Consider the following 20329-nt stretch of genomic DNA (forward strand, 5'->3'; position numbering starts at 1 on the left):
CATGGGCAGCGCCATTGAGGGCTTCCACCATGCTTCCGCCATTTTAAAGTAGTCAAGTGAGTGTAGATTTGTATGGGTTGTGGCCTTAATATCACTGTCCATGCTGTCACAGACGCTATAATGGCACAGATATAAAGACGAGTCCTGTGTCTATCTATCTCTATGATTCTCCAACAAGGCAGGCCATGGCTGCAGTCCTCTATCTATCTCTATGATCCTCCCCAGGATGAAGCTGGTAAAGAGCAACTGCAGTCAAAACTTCGTCACCTTTGATCACATGATATTTGTAAAGTCCATGCAGTCGACATGTAGGCGCAAGTCACACATTTTTTTTTATCCCATAATGCAACAGGCATTGAAAGGCAGTGACCATCCAAAAAAACTAAACAAAAACATCATAAATGTGCAATAGCCATCGATCATGTGACACCATTCATTCCTATGTGAAGACTCAATAGCGCATTGAAGTCAAATCAAGTCGGGTAAGATGGCCTCTTATTGAAAGGTAACACACGCTCAGTTTGAGCTACTCCTAGGAGTAACGTTGCAAGCTAGATCAGTGGCTACCCCTTTCATTGAGTAACTCAATTTGAAGGCTGCCCGAGGTACTTCTCCTGTGTGCGATTTTTAAATAATCGTTTTAAGGACATGCATCTGGTGTATAAGAAGCAATTATTGTTACCATGATTGTCTTTGAAACGTGTTTTTATTCACACGAAGATTGACCACAAAGATTGGCATTTTTTCAGTAGCTGTTTTCCACTAACAATGGCTTCAGTGAGAGGGGGCAGTCGTTCTCCCCTGGATGCAACCTAGGCTATATATCTTTGGCTGTGACACAAAATCATACCTGTGTTAGGATCCAAGATATGGGTACAGACAATTATTGGATAGTCTCAATGCTCCACTGGGTGGGTTGTTGATTACATTTTTTAACCTATCAAATGATGTGCCTGAGGACCAGGAATCTAACAAATGAACCGCAACTTCAAGCCAAACAAACCACAAACACACTACACGGACAGGGTGATGAGTGATGGGATTTACAAGTTGATAAACAGCCAGGGCACGGACATGGAATAGGGTAGAATTCCTGTATAAGGAGTCTAAAAAGACAGTTACAACAATTATAGACCATCTCTGGTGTCTATGCTTTGGACAGAAACCAATCCGTTTTCAGTTACAATGAAGGAAGGTCCCTTATAAGAGACATAGCCAAAGGCTTTGGTAGTGGTATTTCATTGCAATGATGTTTTCCTCCAGCTGCTGTTGATGGTATTATTGTCTGTGTATGTCTATTGTTCATCAGTGAACCATATGAAACGTGTGAACTATATGAACTATATAAAACGTGTGAACCATATGAACCGTGTGAACCGTATGAACCGTGTGAACCATATGAACTGTGTGAACCGTATGAACTGTGTGAACCATATGAACTGTGTGAACCGTATGAACTGTGTGAACCATATGAACCGTATGAACCGTGTGAACCGTGTGAACCGTGTGAACCATATGAACTGTGTGAACCGTATGAACCGTGTGAACCATATGAACTGTGTGAACCATATGATCCGTGTGAACCGTATGAACCGTGTGAACCATATGAACTGTGTGAACCGTATGAACTGTGTGAACCATATGAACCGTATGAACCGTGTGAACCGTATGAACTGTGTGAACCGTGTGAACCATCTGAACCGTGTGAACCATCTGAACCGTGTGAACCATATGAACTGTGTGAACCATATGAACTGTGTGAACCGTATGAACTGTGTGAACCGTGTGAACCATATGAACCGTGTGAACCATCTGAACCGTGTGAACCATCTGAACCGTGTGAACCATCTGAACCGTGTGAACCATCTGAACCGTGTGAACCATCTGAACCGTGTGAACCATCTGAACCGTGTGAACCATCTGAACCGTGTGAACCATCTGAACCGTGTGAACCATCTGAACCGTGTGAACCATCTGAACCGTGTGAACCATCTGAACCGTGTGAACCATCTGAACCGTGTGAACCATCTGAACCGTGTGAACCATATGAACTGTGTGAACCATATGAACTGTGTGAACCGTATGAACCATATGAACCGTGTGAACCATATGAGTATGTGTTGTGTGTTGTCCTCCATGATTTAACAATGGAAATAAGTCCCAGACTGTGTTGTGTGTTATCCTCCATGATTTAACAATGGAAATAAGTCCCAGACTGTATTGTGTGTTATCCTCCATGATTTAACAATGGAAATAAGTCCCAGGCTGTGTTGTGTGTTATCCTCCATGATTTAACAATGGAAATAAGTCCCAGACTTTATTGTGTGTTATCCTTTATGATTCTGCTGATGTGCATGTATGGGTTTTGCAGGTTTTGTGAACTGTGTAAACCACCACAAACACGTGATAGATCCTGGTTTACTTATAAAGACTCAAAAAAAAACATTTATTGTGTTCAAATTTCCCTAGGCAACAGATTCAGTTACAGTACACGCAATCTCAGCTATGACAAGCTTGGCAGCAGTCCTGCAATACTTGACAATTCCCACCAGACCACCAGGCTCAAATACTTTTCAACTCTTTACAATTCTTTGAGAGTTTTCTCTAGCCTGCCTGGAGTGACAGAGTGAAAGGGTTTGTAACTTCTGGGACTTTTCTAGTGGTTCAATTAAAGCAGGCAACAGGAATACGTCACAGATAACAAATTTGAATTGATTTAAAATAGCATTTGAACCCAAGTCTGATTCCCTCCCAAACACAGGATATGTCTCAGCAGCATTGATCCCCATTGTTAGGACATGTTTCTACTACAGTCAGTAATCCTATTGTACATTCATCATCTACCAGGGGAAAGTACAATCTGAGAAATGAGCTGTATCATTAAAGAGCTATGTAGTAAAGATACAGTAACACACTGAAACCCATCCCTGAACTGCACCTGTTGTTGATGGAGAGACCAATCTGTTAAGACAACACTCTGTTCAGCTGGAACAGTCTGGCAGCATCCCAGTAGAACTCTGCCAGAGGCAGCCTGGTGCACACAGACCAGTGAGCAAGATTTTTACTTTCAGCAATAATTAACACTTAACTTTCCTGAGCGAGATGTAACACTTTAAAAATAACTCCCGAAATGTTTTCATACAGCCTTGATTCTGGACTACTCAGTGGGTGCTGCAGGTGTTGACTTTCCAAGTATAGTGGTTGTACCAATGTACCCCCCCCCCCCCCCCCCGCACACACACACAGCACCCAGGTGTTACTTTACTCTACACACTACCTCACACAGACAGACAGACAGACAGACAGACAGACAGACAGACAGACAGACAGACAGACAGACAGACAGACAGACAGACAGACAGACAGACAGACAGACAGACACACAGACAGACACACAGACACACAGACACACCGACAGACACATGCAGACAGACAGACAGACAGACAGACAGACAGACGGAGACAGACAGACAGACAGACAGGGAGACAGACAGACACACGCAGACACACGCAGACACAGAGACAGACAGACAGACACAGAGACAGACAGACAGACAGACAGGGAGACAGACACAGAGACAGACAGACAGACAGCGAGACAGACAGACAGGCAGACAGACAGACAGACAGGGAGGCAGACGTGGAGTCTAAAACAGGATCACTGCGTCGGGGCAGTAGACATTCCGATCATAACACACGCTCCGATCCCAGCTCCTGCCCCATCCTTAACCGAGATTATCCTTCTGTTTGGTCCTTCGTGTCCTCTGTGCAGGGTCCAAGAGAAGCTCTGATTACCCCCTGTCCTGTCTGCCTGAGGGTAGGGGGGGACGAGATGGGAAGTGATGGTATGGGGTCTGAGACATCATTCATCAAACAAACAGATGCCCTCAATGTGCTACAGTAACAGTTAGTTACTCTCACATCATCATTACACATCAGCAGTTTTTTTTGTCGTTGTGTTTCCCTCAGTAACTGCCAGCAGCCAATCACTTACAATCTTTTTTTCTTGCTTTCTTTTTTTGTTTATTTTATTTTGATACTCCAGCATCCTGGAGTCGCCTCTTCACTGTTGACGTTGAGACTGGTGTTTTGCGGGTACTATTTAATGAAGCTGTCAGTTGAGAACTTGTGAGGCGTCTGTTTCTCAAACTAAAACACTCTAATGTACTTGTTCTCTTGCTTAGTTGTGCACCGGGGCCTCCCACTCCTCTTTCTATTCTGGTTAGAGACAGTTTGTGCTGTTCTGTGAAGGGAATAGTACACAGCGTTGTACGAGATCTTCAGTTTCTTGGCAATTTCTCACATGGAATAACCTTCATTTCTCAGAACAAGAATAGACTGACGAGTTTCAGAAGAAAGTTATTTGTTTCTGGCCATTTTGAGCCTGCAATCGAACCCACAGATGCTGATGCTTCAGATACTCAACTAGTCTAAAGAAAGACAGTTTCATTGCTTCTTTAATCAGAACAATATATATGTATATACAGTGCCTTGCGAAAGTATTCGGCCCCCTTGAACTTTGCGACCTTTTGCCACATTTCAGGCTTCAAACATAAAGATATAAAACTGTATTTGTTTGTGAAGAATCAACCACAAGTGGGACACAATCATGAAGTGGAACGACATTTATTGGATATTTCAAACTTTTTTAACAAATCAAAAACTGAAAAATTGGGCGTGCAAAATTATTCAGCCCCTTTACTTTCAGTGCAGCAAACTCTCTCCAGAAGTTCAGTGAGGATCTCTGAATGATCCAATGTTGACCTAAATGACTAATGATGATAAATACAATCCACCTGTGTGTAATCAAGTCTCCGTATAAATGCACCTGCACTGTGATAGTCTCAGAGGTCCGTTAAAAGCGCAGAGAGCATCATGAAGAACAAGGAACACACCAGGCAAGTCCGAGATACTGTTGTGAAAAAGTTTAAAGCCAGATTTGGATACAAAAAGATTTCCCAAGCTTTAAACATCCCAAGGAGCACTGTGCAAGCGATAATATTGAAATGGAAGGAGTATCAGACCACTGCAAATCTACCAAGACCTGGCCATCCCTCTAAACTTTCAGCTCATACAAGGAGAAGACTGATCAGAGATGCAGCCAAGAGGCCCATGATCACTCTGGATGAACTGCAGAGATCTACAGCTGAGGTGGGAGACTCTGTCCATAGGACAACAATCAGTCGTATATTGCACAAATCTGGCCTTTATGGAAGAGTGGCAAGAAGAAAGCCATTTCTTAAAGATATCCATAAAAAGTGTTGTTTAAAGTTTGTCACAAGCCACCTGGGAGACACACCAAACATGTGGAAGAAGGTGCTCTGGTCAGATGAAACCAAAATTGAACTTTTTGGCAACAATGCAAAATGTTATGTTTGGCGTAAAAGCAACACAGCTCATCACCCTGAACACACCATCCCCACTGTCAAACATGGTGGTGGCAGCATCATGGTTTGGGCCTGCTTTTCTTCAGCAGGGACAGGGAAGATGGTTAAAATTGATGGGAAGATGGATGGAGCCAAATTCAGGACCATTCTGGAAGAACCTGATGGAGTCTGCAAAAGACCTGAGACTGGGACGGAGATTTGTCTTCCAACAAGACAATGATCCAAAACATAAAGCAAAATCTACAATGGAATGGTTCAAAAATAAACATATCCAGGTGTTAGAATGGCCAAGTCAAAGTCCAGACCTGAATCCAATCGAGAACCTGTGGAAAGAACTGAAAACTGCTGTTCACAAATGCTCTCCATCCAACCTCACTGAGCTCGAGCTGTTTTGCAAGGAGGAATGGGAAAAAATGTCAGTCTCTCGATGTGCAAAACTGATAGAGACATACCCCAAGCGACTTACAGCTGTAATCGCAGCAAAAGGTGGCGCTACAAAGTATTAACTTAAGGGGGCTGAATAATTTTGCACGCCCAATTTTTCAGTTTTTGATTTGTTAAAAAAGTTTTAAATATCCAATAAATGTCGTTCCACTTCATGATTGTGTCCCACTTGTTGTTGATTCTTCACAAAAAAATACAGTTTTATATCTTTATGTTTGAAGCCTGAAATGTGGCAAAAGGTCGCAAAGTTCAAGGGGGCCGAATACTTTCGCAAGGCACTGTATATATATTTTTTATCACTTACCATCTCTATACCTAAATATTATCATTATGTTTTTTTCAGTTTACATACCTTATTTTTTTGCTCTACAAGGTTACTAGCTCTGTCACATCCGCATGCAGTGTGTGGCCCGTTGAAAGACAAACACACCCTGAAGTACAGTTCTGGGTAAATATCCGCTGAACTGAAAAGGCCACTTTGCTTTTTTCTACCTGCCTGCAGACTTCTCTCTCCCTCTGTCTCTCTCTTTCTCGCTCTCTCTGTCTCTCTCTCTCTGTCTCTCTCTTCTCTCTCTCTCTCCCTCTGTCTCTCTCTCCCTCTTTATCTCGCTCTCTCTGTCTCTCTCTCCCTCTCTCTCTCTCTCTCCCTCTGTCTCTCTCTCTCCCTCTGTCTCTCTCTCTCCCTCTTTATCTCGCTCTCTCTGTCTCTCTCTCTCTCTCTCTCCCTCTGTCTCTCTCTCTCTCTCTCTCCCTCTGTCTCTCTCTCTCTCTGTCTCTCTCTCTCTCTCTCTCTCTCTCTCTCTCTCTCGCTCTCTCTGGCTCTCTCAGTCTCTCTCTCTCTCTCTCACTCTCTCTGTCTCTCTCTCTCTCTCTCGCGCTCTCACTCTCTCTGTCTCTCTCTCTGTCTCTCTCTCTCACGTGACCCTTTCACCTTGTAATTGGTTCCTAATTTAGTGATACTGTACTTTCATTTATTCACTCTGTTTTCAAGTTTCCTCATTAACAATCAATACTCCCCTTTAACCCACAGACTGCCACAGTGCTCCTTCTACCTCGTTACTAATGATTTCTGTCCCCATTAAGAAACGTAACGGACACTGGATCGAAGAAAATGTCTGGGGAAAAAGTGAGTTCAGTAAAGAGAAAGACAGAGATGTTCTGCCTGTCTGCTGCCTCTTACAGTCTAGAGGTGAAACTGTGCCCATAAAAAGCCACGGCCTCTGGGCAGAGGCAAAAGAAAACACTCACATACGTCATGTTACACTGGAAACCAACCTGATTCAATCAACCTTCTCATTTCTACTCCAAAAATACAGTATACTTCTTTGGGGACCAAAAGCTGTGTTCTGTAGCTTTTGATGAAGTGTCTAATATTAAGTATATCTGATACAAAAGGGAGGAAACTATGAAGATGATTTATACAATAAAGTGTCTATGAAAAGAAGCAGACCATTCTCTCTGTCCCCCATATCCTCTCTTTAATAATCCTGTATCATATACTATTATCTCTGTCCCCCATATCCTCTCCTTAATAATCCTGTATAATATACTATCTTCTCCTTAATAATCCTGTATAATATACTATCCTCTCCTTAATAATCCTGTATAATATACTATCCTCTCCTTAATAATCCTGTATAATATACTATCCTCTCCTTAATAATCCTGTATAATATACTATCCTCTCCTTAATAATCCTGTATAATATACTATCCTCTCCTTAATAATCCTATATAATATACTATCCTCTCCTTAATAATCCTGTATAATATACTATCCTCTCCTTAATAATCCTGTATAATATACTATCCTCTCTTTAATAATCCTGTATCATATACTATTATCTCTGTCCCCCATATCCTCTCCTTAATAATCCTGTATAATATACTATCCTCTCCTTAATAATCCTGTATAATATACTATCCTCTCCTTAATAATCCTGTATAATATACTATCCTCTCTTTAATAATCCTGTATCATATACTATTATCTCTGTCCCCCATATCCTCTCCTTAATAATCCTGTATAATATACTATCCTCTCCTTAATAATCCTGTATAATATACTATCCTCTCCTTAATAATCCTGTATAATATACTATCCTCTCCTTAATAATCCTGTATAATATACTATCCTATCTTTAATAATCCTGTATAATATACTATTCTCTCTGTCCCCCATATCCTCTCCTTAATAATCCTGTATAATATACTATTCTCTCTGTCCCCCATATCCTCTCCTTAATAATCCTGTATAATATACTATTCTCTCTGTCCCCCATATCCTCTCCTTAATAGTCCTGTATAATATACTATCCTCTCCTCAATAATCCTGTATAATATACTATCCTCTCCTTAATAATCCTGTATAATATACTATCCTCTCCTTAATAATCCTGTATAATATACTATCCTATCTTTAATAATCCTGTATAATATACTATTCTCTCTGTCCCCCATATCCTCTCCTTAATAATCCTATATAATATACTATCCTCTCCTTAATAATCCTGTATAATATACTATCCTCTCCTTAATAATCCTGTATAATATACTATCCTCTCCTTAATAATCCTGTATAATATACTATCCTCTCCTTAATAATCATGTATAATATACTATCCTCTCTGTCCCCCATATCCTCTCCTTAATAATCCTGTATAATATACTATCCTCTCCTTAATAATCCTGTATAATATACTATCCTCTCCTTAATAATCCTGTATAATATACTATCCTCTCCTTAATAATCCTGTATATTATACTATCCTCTCCTTAATAATCCTGTATAATATACTATCCTCTCCTTAATAATCCTGTATAATATACTATCCTCTCCTTAATAATCCTGTATAATATACTATCCTCTCCTTAATAATCCTGTATAATATACTATCCTCTCCTTAATAATCCTGTATAATATACTATCCTCTCCTTAATAATCCTGTATAATATACTATCCTATCTTTAATAATCCTGTATAATATACTATCCTCTCCTTAATGATCCTGTATAATATACTATCCTCTCCTTAATAATCCTGTATAATATACTATCCTATCTTTAATAATCCTGTATAATATACTATTCTCTCCTTAATAATCCTGTATAATATACTATCCTCTCCTTAATGATCCTGTATAATATACTATCCTCTCCTTAATAATCCTGTATAATATACTATCCTCTCCTTAATAATCCTGTATAATATACTATCCTCTCCTTAATAATCCTGTATAATATACTATCCTCTCCTTAATAATCCTGTATAATATACTATCCTCTCCTTAATAATCCTGTATAATATACTATCCTCTCCTTAATAATCCTGTATAATATACTATCCTCTCCTTAATAATCCTGTATAATATACTATCCTCTCCTTAATAATCCTGTATAATATACTATCCTCTCCTTAATAATCCTGTATAATATACTATCCTCTCCTTAATAATCCTGTATAATATACTATCCTCTCCTTAATAATCCTGTATAATATACTATCCTCTCTTTAATAATCCTGTATAATATACTATCCTCTCCTTAATAATCCTGTATAATATACTATCCTCTCCTTAATAATCCTGTATAATATACTATCCTCTCCTTAATAATCCTGTATAATATACTATCCTCTCCTCAATAATCCTGTATAATATACTATCCTCTCTTTAACAATCCTGTATAATATACTATCCTCTCCTTAATAATCCTGTATAATATACTATCCTCTCCTTAATAATCCTGTATAATATACTATCCTCTCCTTAATAATCCTGTATAATATACTATCCTCTCCTTAATAATCCTGTATAATATACTATCCTCTCCTTAATAATCCTGTATAATATACTATCCTCTCCTTCATAATCCTGTATAATATACTATCCTCTCCTTAATAATCCTGTATAATATACTATCCTCTCCTTAATAATCCTGTATAATATACTATCCTCTCCTTAATAATCCTGTATAATATACTATCCTCTCCTTAATAATCCTGTATAATATACTATCCTCTCCTTAATAATCCTGTATAATATACTATTCTCTCCTTAATAATCCTGTATAATATACTATCCTCTCCTTAATAATCCTGTATAATATACTATCCTCTCCTTAATAATCCTGTATAATATACTATCCTCTCTTTAATAATCCTGTATAATATACTATCCTCTCCTTAATAATCCTGTATAATATACTATCCTATCTTTAACAATCTTGTATAATATACTATCCTCTCCTTAATAATCCTGTATAATATACTATCCTCTCCTTAATAATCCTGTATAATATACTATCCTCTCCTTAATAATCCTGTATAATATACTATCCTCTCCTTAATAATCCTGTATAATATACTATCCTCTCCTTAATAATCCTGTATAATATACTATTCTCTCTGTCCCCCATATCCTCTCCTTAATAATCCTGTATAATATACTATCCTCTCCTTAATAATCCTGTATAATATACTATCTTCTCCTTAATAATCCTGTATAATATACTATCCTCTCCTTAATAATCCTGTATAATATACTATCCTCTCCTTAATAATCCTGTATAATATACTATCTTCTCCTTAATAATCCTGTATAATATACTATCCTCTCCTTAATAATCCTGTATAATATACTATCCTCTCCTTAATAATCCTGTATAATATACTATCCTCTCCTTAATAATCCTGTATAATATACTATCCTATCTTTAATAATCCTGTATAATATACTATCCTATCTTTAATAATCCTGTATAATATACTATCCTCTCTTTAATAATCCTGTATAATATACTATTCTCTCTGTCCCCCATATCCTCTCCTTAATAATCCTGTATAATATACTATCCTCTCCTTAATAATCCTGTATAATATACTATCCTCTCCTTAATAATCCTGTATAATATACTATCCTCTCCTTAATAATCCTGTATAATATACTATCCTCTCCTTAATAATCCTGTATAATATACTATCCTCTCCTTAATAATCCTGTATAATATACTATCCTCTCCTTAATAATCCTGTATAATATACTATCCTCTCCTTAATAATCCTGTATAATATACTATCCTCTCCTTAATAATCCTGTATAATATACTATCCTCTCCTTAATAATCCTGTATAATATACTATCCTATCTTTAATAATCCTGTATAATATACTATCCTCTCCTTAATAATCCTGTATAATATACTATCCTCTCTTTAATAATCCTGTATAATATACTATCCTCTCCTTAATAATCCTGTATAATATACTATCCTCTCCTTAATAATCATGTATAATATACTATCCTCTCCTTAATAATCCTGTATAATATACTATCCTCTCCTTAATAATCCTGTATAATATACTATTCTCTCTGTCCCCCATATCCTCTCCTTAATAATCCTGTATAATATACTATCCTCTCCTTAATAATCCTGTATAATATACTATCCTCTCCTTAATAATCCTGTATAATATACTATCCTATCTTTAATAATCCTGTATAATATACTATCCTCTCCTTAATGATCCTGTATAATATACTATCCTCTCCTTAATAATCCTGTATAATATACTATCCTCTCCTTAATAATCCTGTATAATATACTATCCTCTCCTTAATAATCCTGTATAATATACTATCCTCTCTTTAATAATCCTGTATAATATACTATCCTCTCCTTAATGATCCTGTATAATATACTATCCTCTCCTTAATAATCCTGTATAATATACTATCCTCTCCTTAATAATCATGTATAATATACTATCCTCTCCTTAATAATCCTGTATAATATACTATCCTCTCCTTAATAATCCTGTATAATATACTATCCTCTCCTTAATAATCCTGTATAATATACTATCCTCTCCTTAATAATCCTGTATAATATACTATCTTCTCCTTAATAATCCTGTATAATATACTATCCTCTCCTTAATAATCCTGTATAATATACTATCCTCTCCTTAATAATCCTGTATAATATACTATCCTCTCCTTAATAATCCTGTATAATATACTATCCTCTCCTTAATAATCCTGTATAATATACTATCCTCTCTTTAATAATCCTGTATAATATACTATCCTCTCCTTAATAATCCTGTATAATATACTATCCTATCTTTAATAATCCTATATAATATACTATCCTCTCCTTAATAATCCTGTATAATATACTATCCTCTCTTTAATAATCCTGTATAATATACTATCCTCTCCTTAATGATCCTGTATAATATACTATCCTCTCCTTAATAATCCTGTATAATATACTATCCTCTCTTTAATAATCCTGTATAATATACTATCCTCTCCTTAATGATCCTGTATAATATACTATCCTCTCCTTAATAATCCTGTATAATATACTATCCTCTCCTTAATAATCCTGTATAATATACTATCCTCTCCTTAATAATCCTGTATAATATACTATCCTCTCCTTAATAATCCTGTATAATATACTATCCTATCTGTCCCCCATATCCTCTCCTTAATAATCCTATATAATATACTATCCTCTCCTTAATAATCCTGTATAATATACTATCCTCTCCTTAATGATCCTGTATTATATACTATCCTCTCCTTAATAATCCTGTATAATATACTATCCTCTCCTTAATAATCCTGTATAATATACTATCCTATCTTTAATAATCCTATATAATATACTATCCTCTCCTTAATAATCCTGTATAATATACTATCCTATCTTTAATAATCCTGTATAATATACTATCCTCTCCTTAATGATCCTGTATAATATACTATCCTCTCCTTAATAATCCTGTATAATATACTATCCTCTCCTTAATAATCCTGTATAATATACTATCCTCTCCTTAATAATCCTGTATAATATACTATCCTCTCCTTAATAATCCTGTATAATATACTATCCTCTCCTTAATAATCCTGTATAATATACTATCCTCTCCTTAATAATCCTGTATAATATACTATCCTATCTTTAATAATCCTGTATAATATACTATCCTATCTTTAATAATCCTGTATAATATACTATCCTCTCTGTCCCCCATATCCTCTCCTTAATAATCCTGTATAATATACTATCCTCTCCTTAATAATCCTGTATAATATACTATCCTCTCCTTAATAATCCTGTATAATATACTATCCTCTCCTTAATAATCCTGTATAATATACTATCCTCTCCTTAATAATCCTGTATAATATACTATCCTCTCCTTAATAATCCTGTATAATATACTATCCTCTCTTTAATAATCCTGTATAATATACTATCCTCTCCTTAATAATCCTGTATAATATACTATCCTATCTTTAATAATCCTATATAATATACTATCCTCTCCTTAATAATCCTGTATAATATACTATCCTCTCTTTAATAATCCTGTATAATGTACTATCCTCTCCTTAATGATCCTGTATAATATACTATCCTCTCCTTAATAATCCTGTATAATATACTATCCTCTCTTTAATAATCCTGTATAATATACTATCCTCTCCTTAATGATCCTGTATAATATACTATCCTCTCCTTAATAATCCTGTATAATATACTATCCTCTCTTTAATAATCCTGTATAATATACTATCCTCTCCTTAATAATCCTGTATAATATACTATCCTCTCCTTAATGATCCTGTATAATATACTATCCTCTCCTTAATAATCCTGTATAATATACTATCCTCTCTTTAATAATCCTGTATAATATACTATCCTCTCCTTAATGATCCTGTATAATATACTATCCTCTCCTTAATAATCCTGTATAATATACTATCCTCTCCTTAATGATCCTGTATAATATACTATCCTCTCCTTAATGATCCTGTATAATATACTATCCTCTCCTTAATAATCCTGTATAATATACTATCCTCTCCTTAATAATCCTGTATAATATACTATCCTCTCCTTAATAATCCTGTATAATATACTATCCTATCTGTCCCCCATATCCTCTCCTTAATAATCCTATATAATATACTATCCTCTCCTTAATAATCCTGTATAATATACTATCCTCTCCTTAATGATCCTGTATAATATACTATCCTCTCTTTAATAATCCTGTATAATATACTATCCTCTCCTTAATAATCCTGTATAATATACTATCCTCTCCTTAATAATCCTGTATAATATACTATCCTCTCCTTAATAATCCTGTATAATATACTATCCTCTCCTTAATAATCCTGTATAATATACTATCCTCTCCTTAATAATCCTGTATAATATACTATCCTCTCCTTAATAATCCTATATAATATACTATCCTCTCCTTAATAATCCTGTATAATATACTATCCTCTCCTTAATAATCCTGTATAATATACTATCCTATCTTTAATAATCCTGTATAATATACTATCCTCTCCTTAATAATCCTGTATAATATACTATCCTCTCCTTAATAATCCTGTATAATATACTATCCTCTCCTTAATAATCCTGTATAATATACTATCCTATCTTTAATAATCCTGTATAATATACTATCCTCTCCTTAATAATCCTGTATAATATACTATCCTCTCTTTAATAATCCTGTATAATATACTATCCTCTCCTTAATAATCCTGTATAATATACTATCCTCTCCTTAATAATCCTGTATAATATACTATCCTCTCCTTAATAATCCTGTATAATATACTATCCTCTCCTTAATAATCCTGTATAATATACTATTCTCTCTGTCCCCCATATCCTCTCCTTAACAATCCTGTATAATATACTATCCTCTCCTTAATAATCCTGTATAATATACTATCCTCTCCTTAATAATCCTGTATAATATACTATCCTATCTTTAATAATCCTGTATAATATACTATCCTCTCCTTAATGATCCTGTATAATATACTATCCTCTCCTTAATAATCCTGTATAATATACTATCCTCTCCTTAATAATCCTGTATAATATACTATCCTCTCCTTAATAATCCTGTATAATATACTATCCTCTCTTTAATGATCCTGTATAATATACTATCCTCTCCTTAATGATCCTGTATAATATACTATCCTCTCCTTAATAATCCTGTATAATATACTATCCTCTCCTTAATAATCATGTATAATATACTATCCTCTCCTTAATAATCCTGTATAATATACTATCCTATCCTTAATAATCCTGTATAATATACTATCCTCTCCTTAATAATCCTGTATAATATACTATCCTCTCCTTAATAATCCTGTATAATATACTATCTTCTCCTTAATAATCCTGTATAATATACTATCCTCTCCTTAATAATCCTGTATAATATACTATCCTCTCCTTAATAATCCTGTATAATATACTATCCTCAACTTAATAATCATGTATAATATACTATCCTCTCCTTAATAATCCTGTATAATATACTATCCTCTCTTTAATAATCCTGTATAATATACTATCCTCTCCTTAATAATCCTGTATAATATACTATCCTATCTTTAATAATCCTATATAATATACTATCCTCTCCTTAATAATCCTGTATAATATACTATCCTCTCTTTAATAATCCTGTATAATATACTATCCTCTCCTTAATGATCCTGTATAATATACTATCCTCTCCTTAATAATCCTGTATAATATACTATCCTCTCCTTAATAATCCTGTATAATATACTATCCTCTCCTTAATAATCCTGTATAATATACTATCCTCTCCTTAATAATCCTGTATAATATACTATCCTATCTGTCCCCCATATCCTCTCCTTAATAATCCTATATAATATACTATCCTCTCCTTAATAATCCTGTATAATATACTATCCTCTCCTTAATGATCCTGTATAATATACTATCCTCTCCTTAATAATCCTGTATAATATACTATCCTCTCCTTAATAATCCTGTATAATATACTATCCTATCTTTAATAATCCTATATAATATACTATCCTCTCCTTAATAATCCTGTATAATATACTATCCTATCTTTAATAATCCTGTATAATATACTATCCTCTCCTTAATGATCCTGTATAATATACTATCCTCTCCTTAATAATCCTGTATAATATACTATCCTCTCCTTAATAATCCTGTATAATATACTATCCTCTCCTTAATAATCCTGTATAATATACTATCCTCTCTTTAATAATCCTGTATAATATACTATCCTCTCCTTAATGATCCTGTATAATATACTATCCTCTCCTTAATAATCCTGTATAATATACTATCCTCTCCTTAATAATCATGTATAATATACTATCCTCTCCTTAATAATCCTGTATAATATACTATCCTATCCTTAATAATCCTGTATAATATACTATCCTCTCCTTAATAATCCTGTATAATATACTATCCTCTCCTTAATAATCCTGTATAATATACTATCTTCTCCTTAATAATCCTGTATAATATACTATCCTCTCCTTAATAATCCTGTATAATATACTATCCTCTCCTTAATAATCCTGTATAATATACTATCCTCTCCTTAATAATCCTGTATAATATACTATCCTCTACTTAATAATCCTGTATAATATACTATCCTCTCTTTAATAATCCTGTATAATATACTATCCTCTCCTTAATAATCCTGTATAATATACTATCCTATCTTTAATAATCCTATATAATATACTATCCTCTCCTTAATAATCCTGTATAATATACTATCCTCTCTTTAATAATCCTGTATAATATACTATCCTCTCCTTAATGATCCTGTATAATATACTATCCTCTCCTTAATAATCCTGTATAATATACTATCCTCTCCTTAATAATCCTGTATAATATACTATCCTCTCCTTAATAATCCTGTATAATATACTATCCTCTCCTTAATAATCCTGTATAATATACTATCCTATCTGTCCCCCATATCCTCTCCTTAATAATCCTATATAATATACTATCCTCTCCTTAATAATCCTGTATAATATACTATCCTCTCCTTAATGATCCTGTATAATATACTATCCTCTCCTTAATAATCCTGTATAATATACTATCCTCTCCTTAATAATCCTGTATAATATACTATCCTATCTTTAATAATCCTATATAATATACTATCCTCTCCTTAATAATCCTGTATAATATACTATCCTATCTTTAATAATCCTGTATAATATACTATCCTCTCCTTAATGATCCTGTATAATATACTATCCTCTCCTTAATAATCCTGTATAATATACTATCCTCTCCTTAATAATCCTGTATAATATACTATCCTCTCCTTAATAATCCTGTATAATATACTATCCTCTCTTTAATAATCCTGTATAATATACTATCCTCTCCTTAATGATCCTGTATAATATACTATCCTCTCCTTAATAATCCTGTATAATATACTATCCTCTCCTTAATAATCATGTATAATATACTATCCTCTCCTTAATAATCCTGTATAATATACTATCCTCTCCTTAATAATCCTGTATAATATACTATCCTCTCCTTAATAATCCTGTATAATATACTATCCTCTCCTTAATAATCCTGTATAATATACTATCCTCTCTTTAATAATCCTGTATAATATACTATCCTCTCCTTAATAATCCTGTATAATATACTATCCTATCTTTAATAATCCTATATAATATACTATCCTCTCCTTAATAATCCTGTATAATATACTATCCTCTCCTTAATAATCCTGTATAATATACTATCCTCTCTTTAATAATCCTGTATAATATACTATCCTCTCCTTAATAATCCTGTATAATATACTATCCTCTCCTTAATGATCCTGTATAATATACTATCCTCTCCTTAATAATCCTGTATAATATACTATCCTCTCTTTAATAATCCTGTATAATATACTATCCTCTCCTTAATGATCCTGTATAATATACTATCCTCTCCTTAATAATCCTGTATAATATACTATCCTCTCCTTAATGATCCTGTATAATATACTATCCTCTCCTTAATGATCCTGTATAATATACTATCCTCTCCTTAATAATCCTGTATAATATACTATCCTCTCCTTAATAATCCTGTATAATATACTATCCTCTCCTTAATAATCCTGTATAATATACTATCCTATCTGTCCCCCATATCCTCTCCTTAATAATCCTATATAATATACTATCCTCTCCTTAATAATCCTGTATAATATACTATCCTCTCCTTAATGATCCTGTATAATATATTATCCTCTCCTTAATAATCCTGTATAATATACTATCCTCTCCTTAATAATCCTGTATAATATACTATCCTCTCCTTAATAATCCTGTATAATATACTATCCTCTCTTTAATAATCCTGTATAATATACTATTCTCTCCTTAATAATCCTGTATAATATACTATTCTCTCCTTAATAATCCTGTATAATATACTATCCTCTCTTTAATAATCCTGTATAATATACTATCCTCTCCTTAATAATCCTGTATAATATACTATCCTCTCTTTAATAATCCTGTATAATATACTATCCTCTCCTTAATAATCCTGTATAATATACTATCCTCTCCTTAATAATCCTGTATAATATACTATCCTCTCTTTAATAATCCTGTATAATATACTATCCTCTCCTTAATAATCCTGTATAATATACTATCCTCTCCTTAATAATCCTGTATAATATACTATCCTCTCCTTAATAATCCTGTATAATATACTATCCTCTCCTTAATAATCCTGTATAATATACTATCCTCTCCTTAATAATCCTGTATAATATACTATCCTCTCCTTAATAATCCTGTATAATATACTATCCTCTCCTTAATAATCCTGTATAATATACTATCCTCTCCTTAATAATCCTGTATAATATACTATCCTCTCCTTAATAATCCTGTATAATATACTATCCTCTCCTTAATAATCCTGTATAATATACTATCCTCTCCTTAATAATCCTGTATAATATACTATCCTCTCCTTAATAATCCTGTATAATATACTATCCTCTCCTTAATAATCCTGTATAATATACTATCCTCTCCTTAATAATCCTGTATAATATACTATCCTCTCCTTAATAATCCTGTATAATATACTATCCTCTCCTTAATAATCCTGTATAATATACTATCCTCTCCTTAATAATCCTGTATAATATACTATCCTCTCCTTAATAATCCTGTATAATATACTATCCTCTCCTTAATAATCCTATATAATATACTATCCTCTCCTTAATAATCCTATATAATATACTATCCTCTCCTTAATAATCCTGTATAATATACTATCCTCTCCTTAATAATCCTGTATAATATACTATCCTCTCTTTAATAATCCTGTATAATATACTATCCTCTCCTTAATAATCATGTATAATATACTATCCTCTCCTCAATAATCCTGTATAATATACTATCCTCTCCTCAATAATCCTGTATAATATACTATCCTCTCCTTAATAATCCTGTATAATATACTATCCTCTCCTTAATAATCCTGTATAATATACTATCCTCTCCTTAATAATCCTGTATAATATACTATCCTCTCCTTAATAATCCTGTATAATATACTATCCTCTCCTTAATAATCCTGTATAATATACTATCCTCTCCTTAATAATCCTGTATAATATACTATCCTCTCCTTAATAATCCTGTATAATATACTATCCTATCTTTAATAATCCTATATAATATACTATCCTCTCCTTAATAATCCTGTATAATATACTACCCTCTCCTTAATAATCCTGTATAATATACTATCCTATCTTTAATAATCCTGTATAATATACTATCCTCTCCTTAATAATCCTGTATAATATACTATCCTCTCCTTAATAATCCTGTATAATATACTATCCTCTCCTTAATAATCCTGTATAATATACTATCCTCTCCTTAATAATACTGTATAATATACTATTATCTCCTTAATAATCCTGTATAATATACTATCCTCTCCTTAATAATCCTGTATAATATACTATCCTCTCCTTAATAATCCTGTATAATATACTATCCTCTCCTTAATAATCCTGTATAATATACTATCCTCTCCTTAATAATCCTGTATAATATACTATCCTCTCCTTAATAATCCTGTATAATATACTATCCTCTCTTTAATAATCCTGTATAATATACTATCCTCTCCTTAATAATCCTGTATAATATACAATCCTCTCCTTAATAATCCTGTATAATATACTATCCTATCTTTAATAATCCTGTATAATATACTATCCTCTCCTTAATAATCCTGTATAATATACTATCCTCTCCTTAATAATCCTGTATAATATACTATCCTCTCCTTAATAATCCTGTATAATATACTATCCTCTCCTTAATAATCCTGTATAATATACTATTCTCTCCTTAATAATCCTGTATAATATACTATCCTCTCCTTAATAATCCTGTATAATATACTATCCTCTCCTTAATAATCCTGTATAATATACTATCCTCTCCTTAATAATCCTGTATAATATACTATCCTCTCCTTAATAATCCTGTATAATATACTATCCTCTCCTTAATAATCCTGTATAATATACTA

Source organism: Oncorhynchus mykiss, chromosome 2 (assembly GCF_013265735.2).
Source record: "Oncorhynchus mykiss isolate Arlee chromosome 2, USDA_OmykA_1.1, whole genome shotgun sequence".
NCBI classification, from domain to species: domain Eukaryota; kingdom Metazoa; phylum Chordata; class Actinopteri; order Salmoniformes; family Salmonidae; genus Oncorhynchus; species Oncorhynchus mykiss.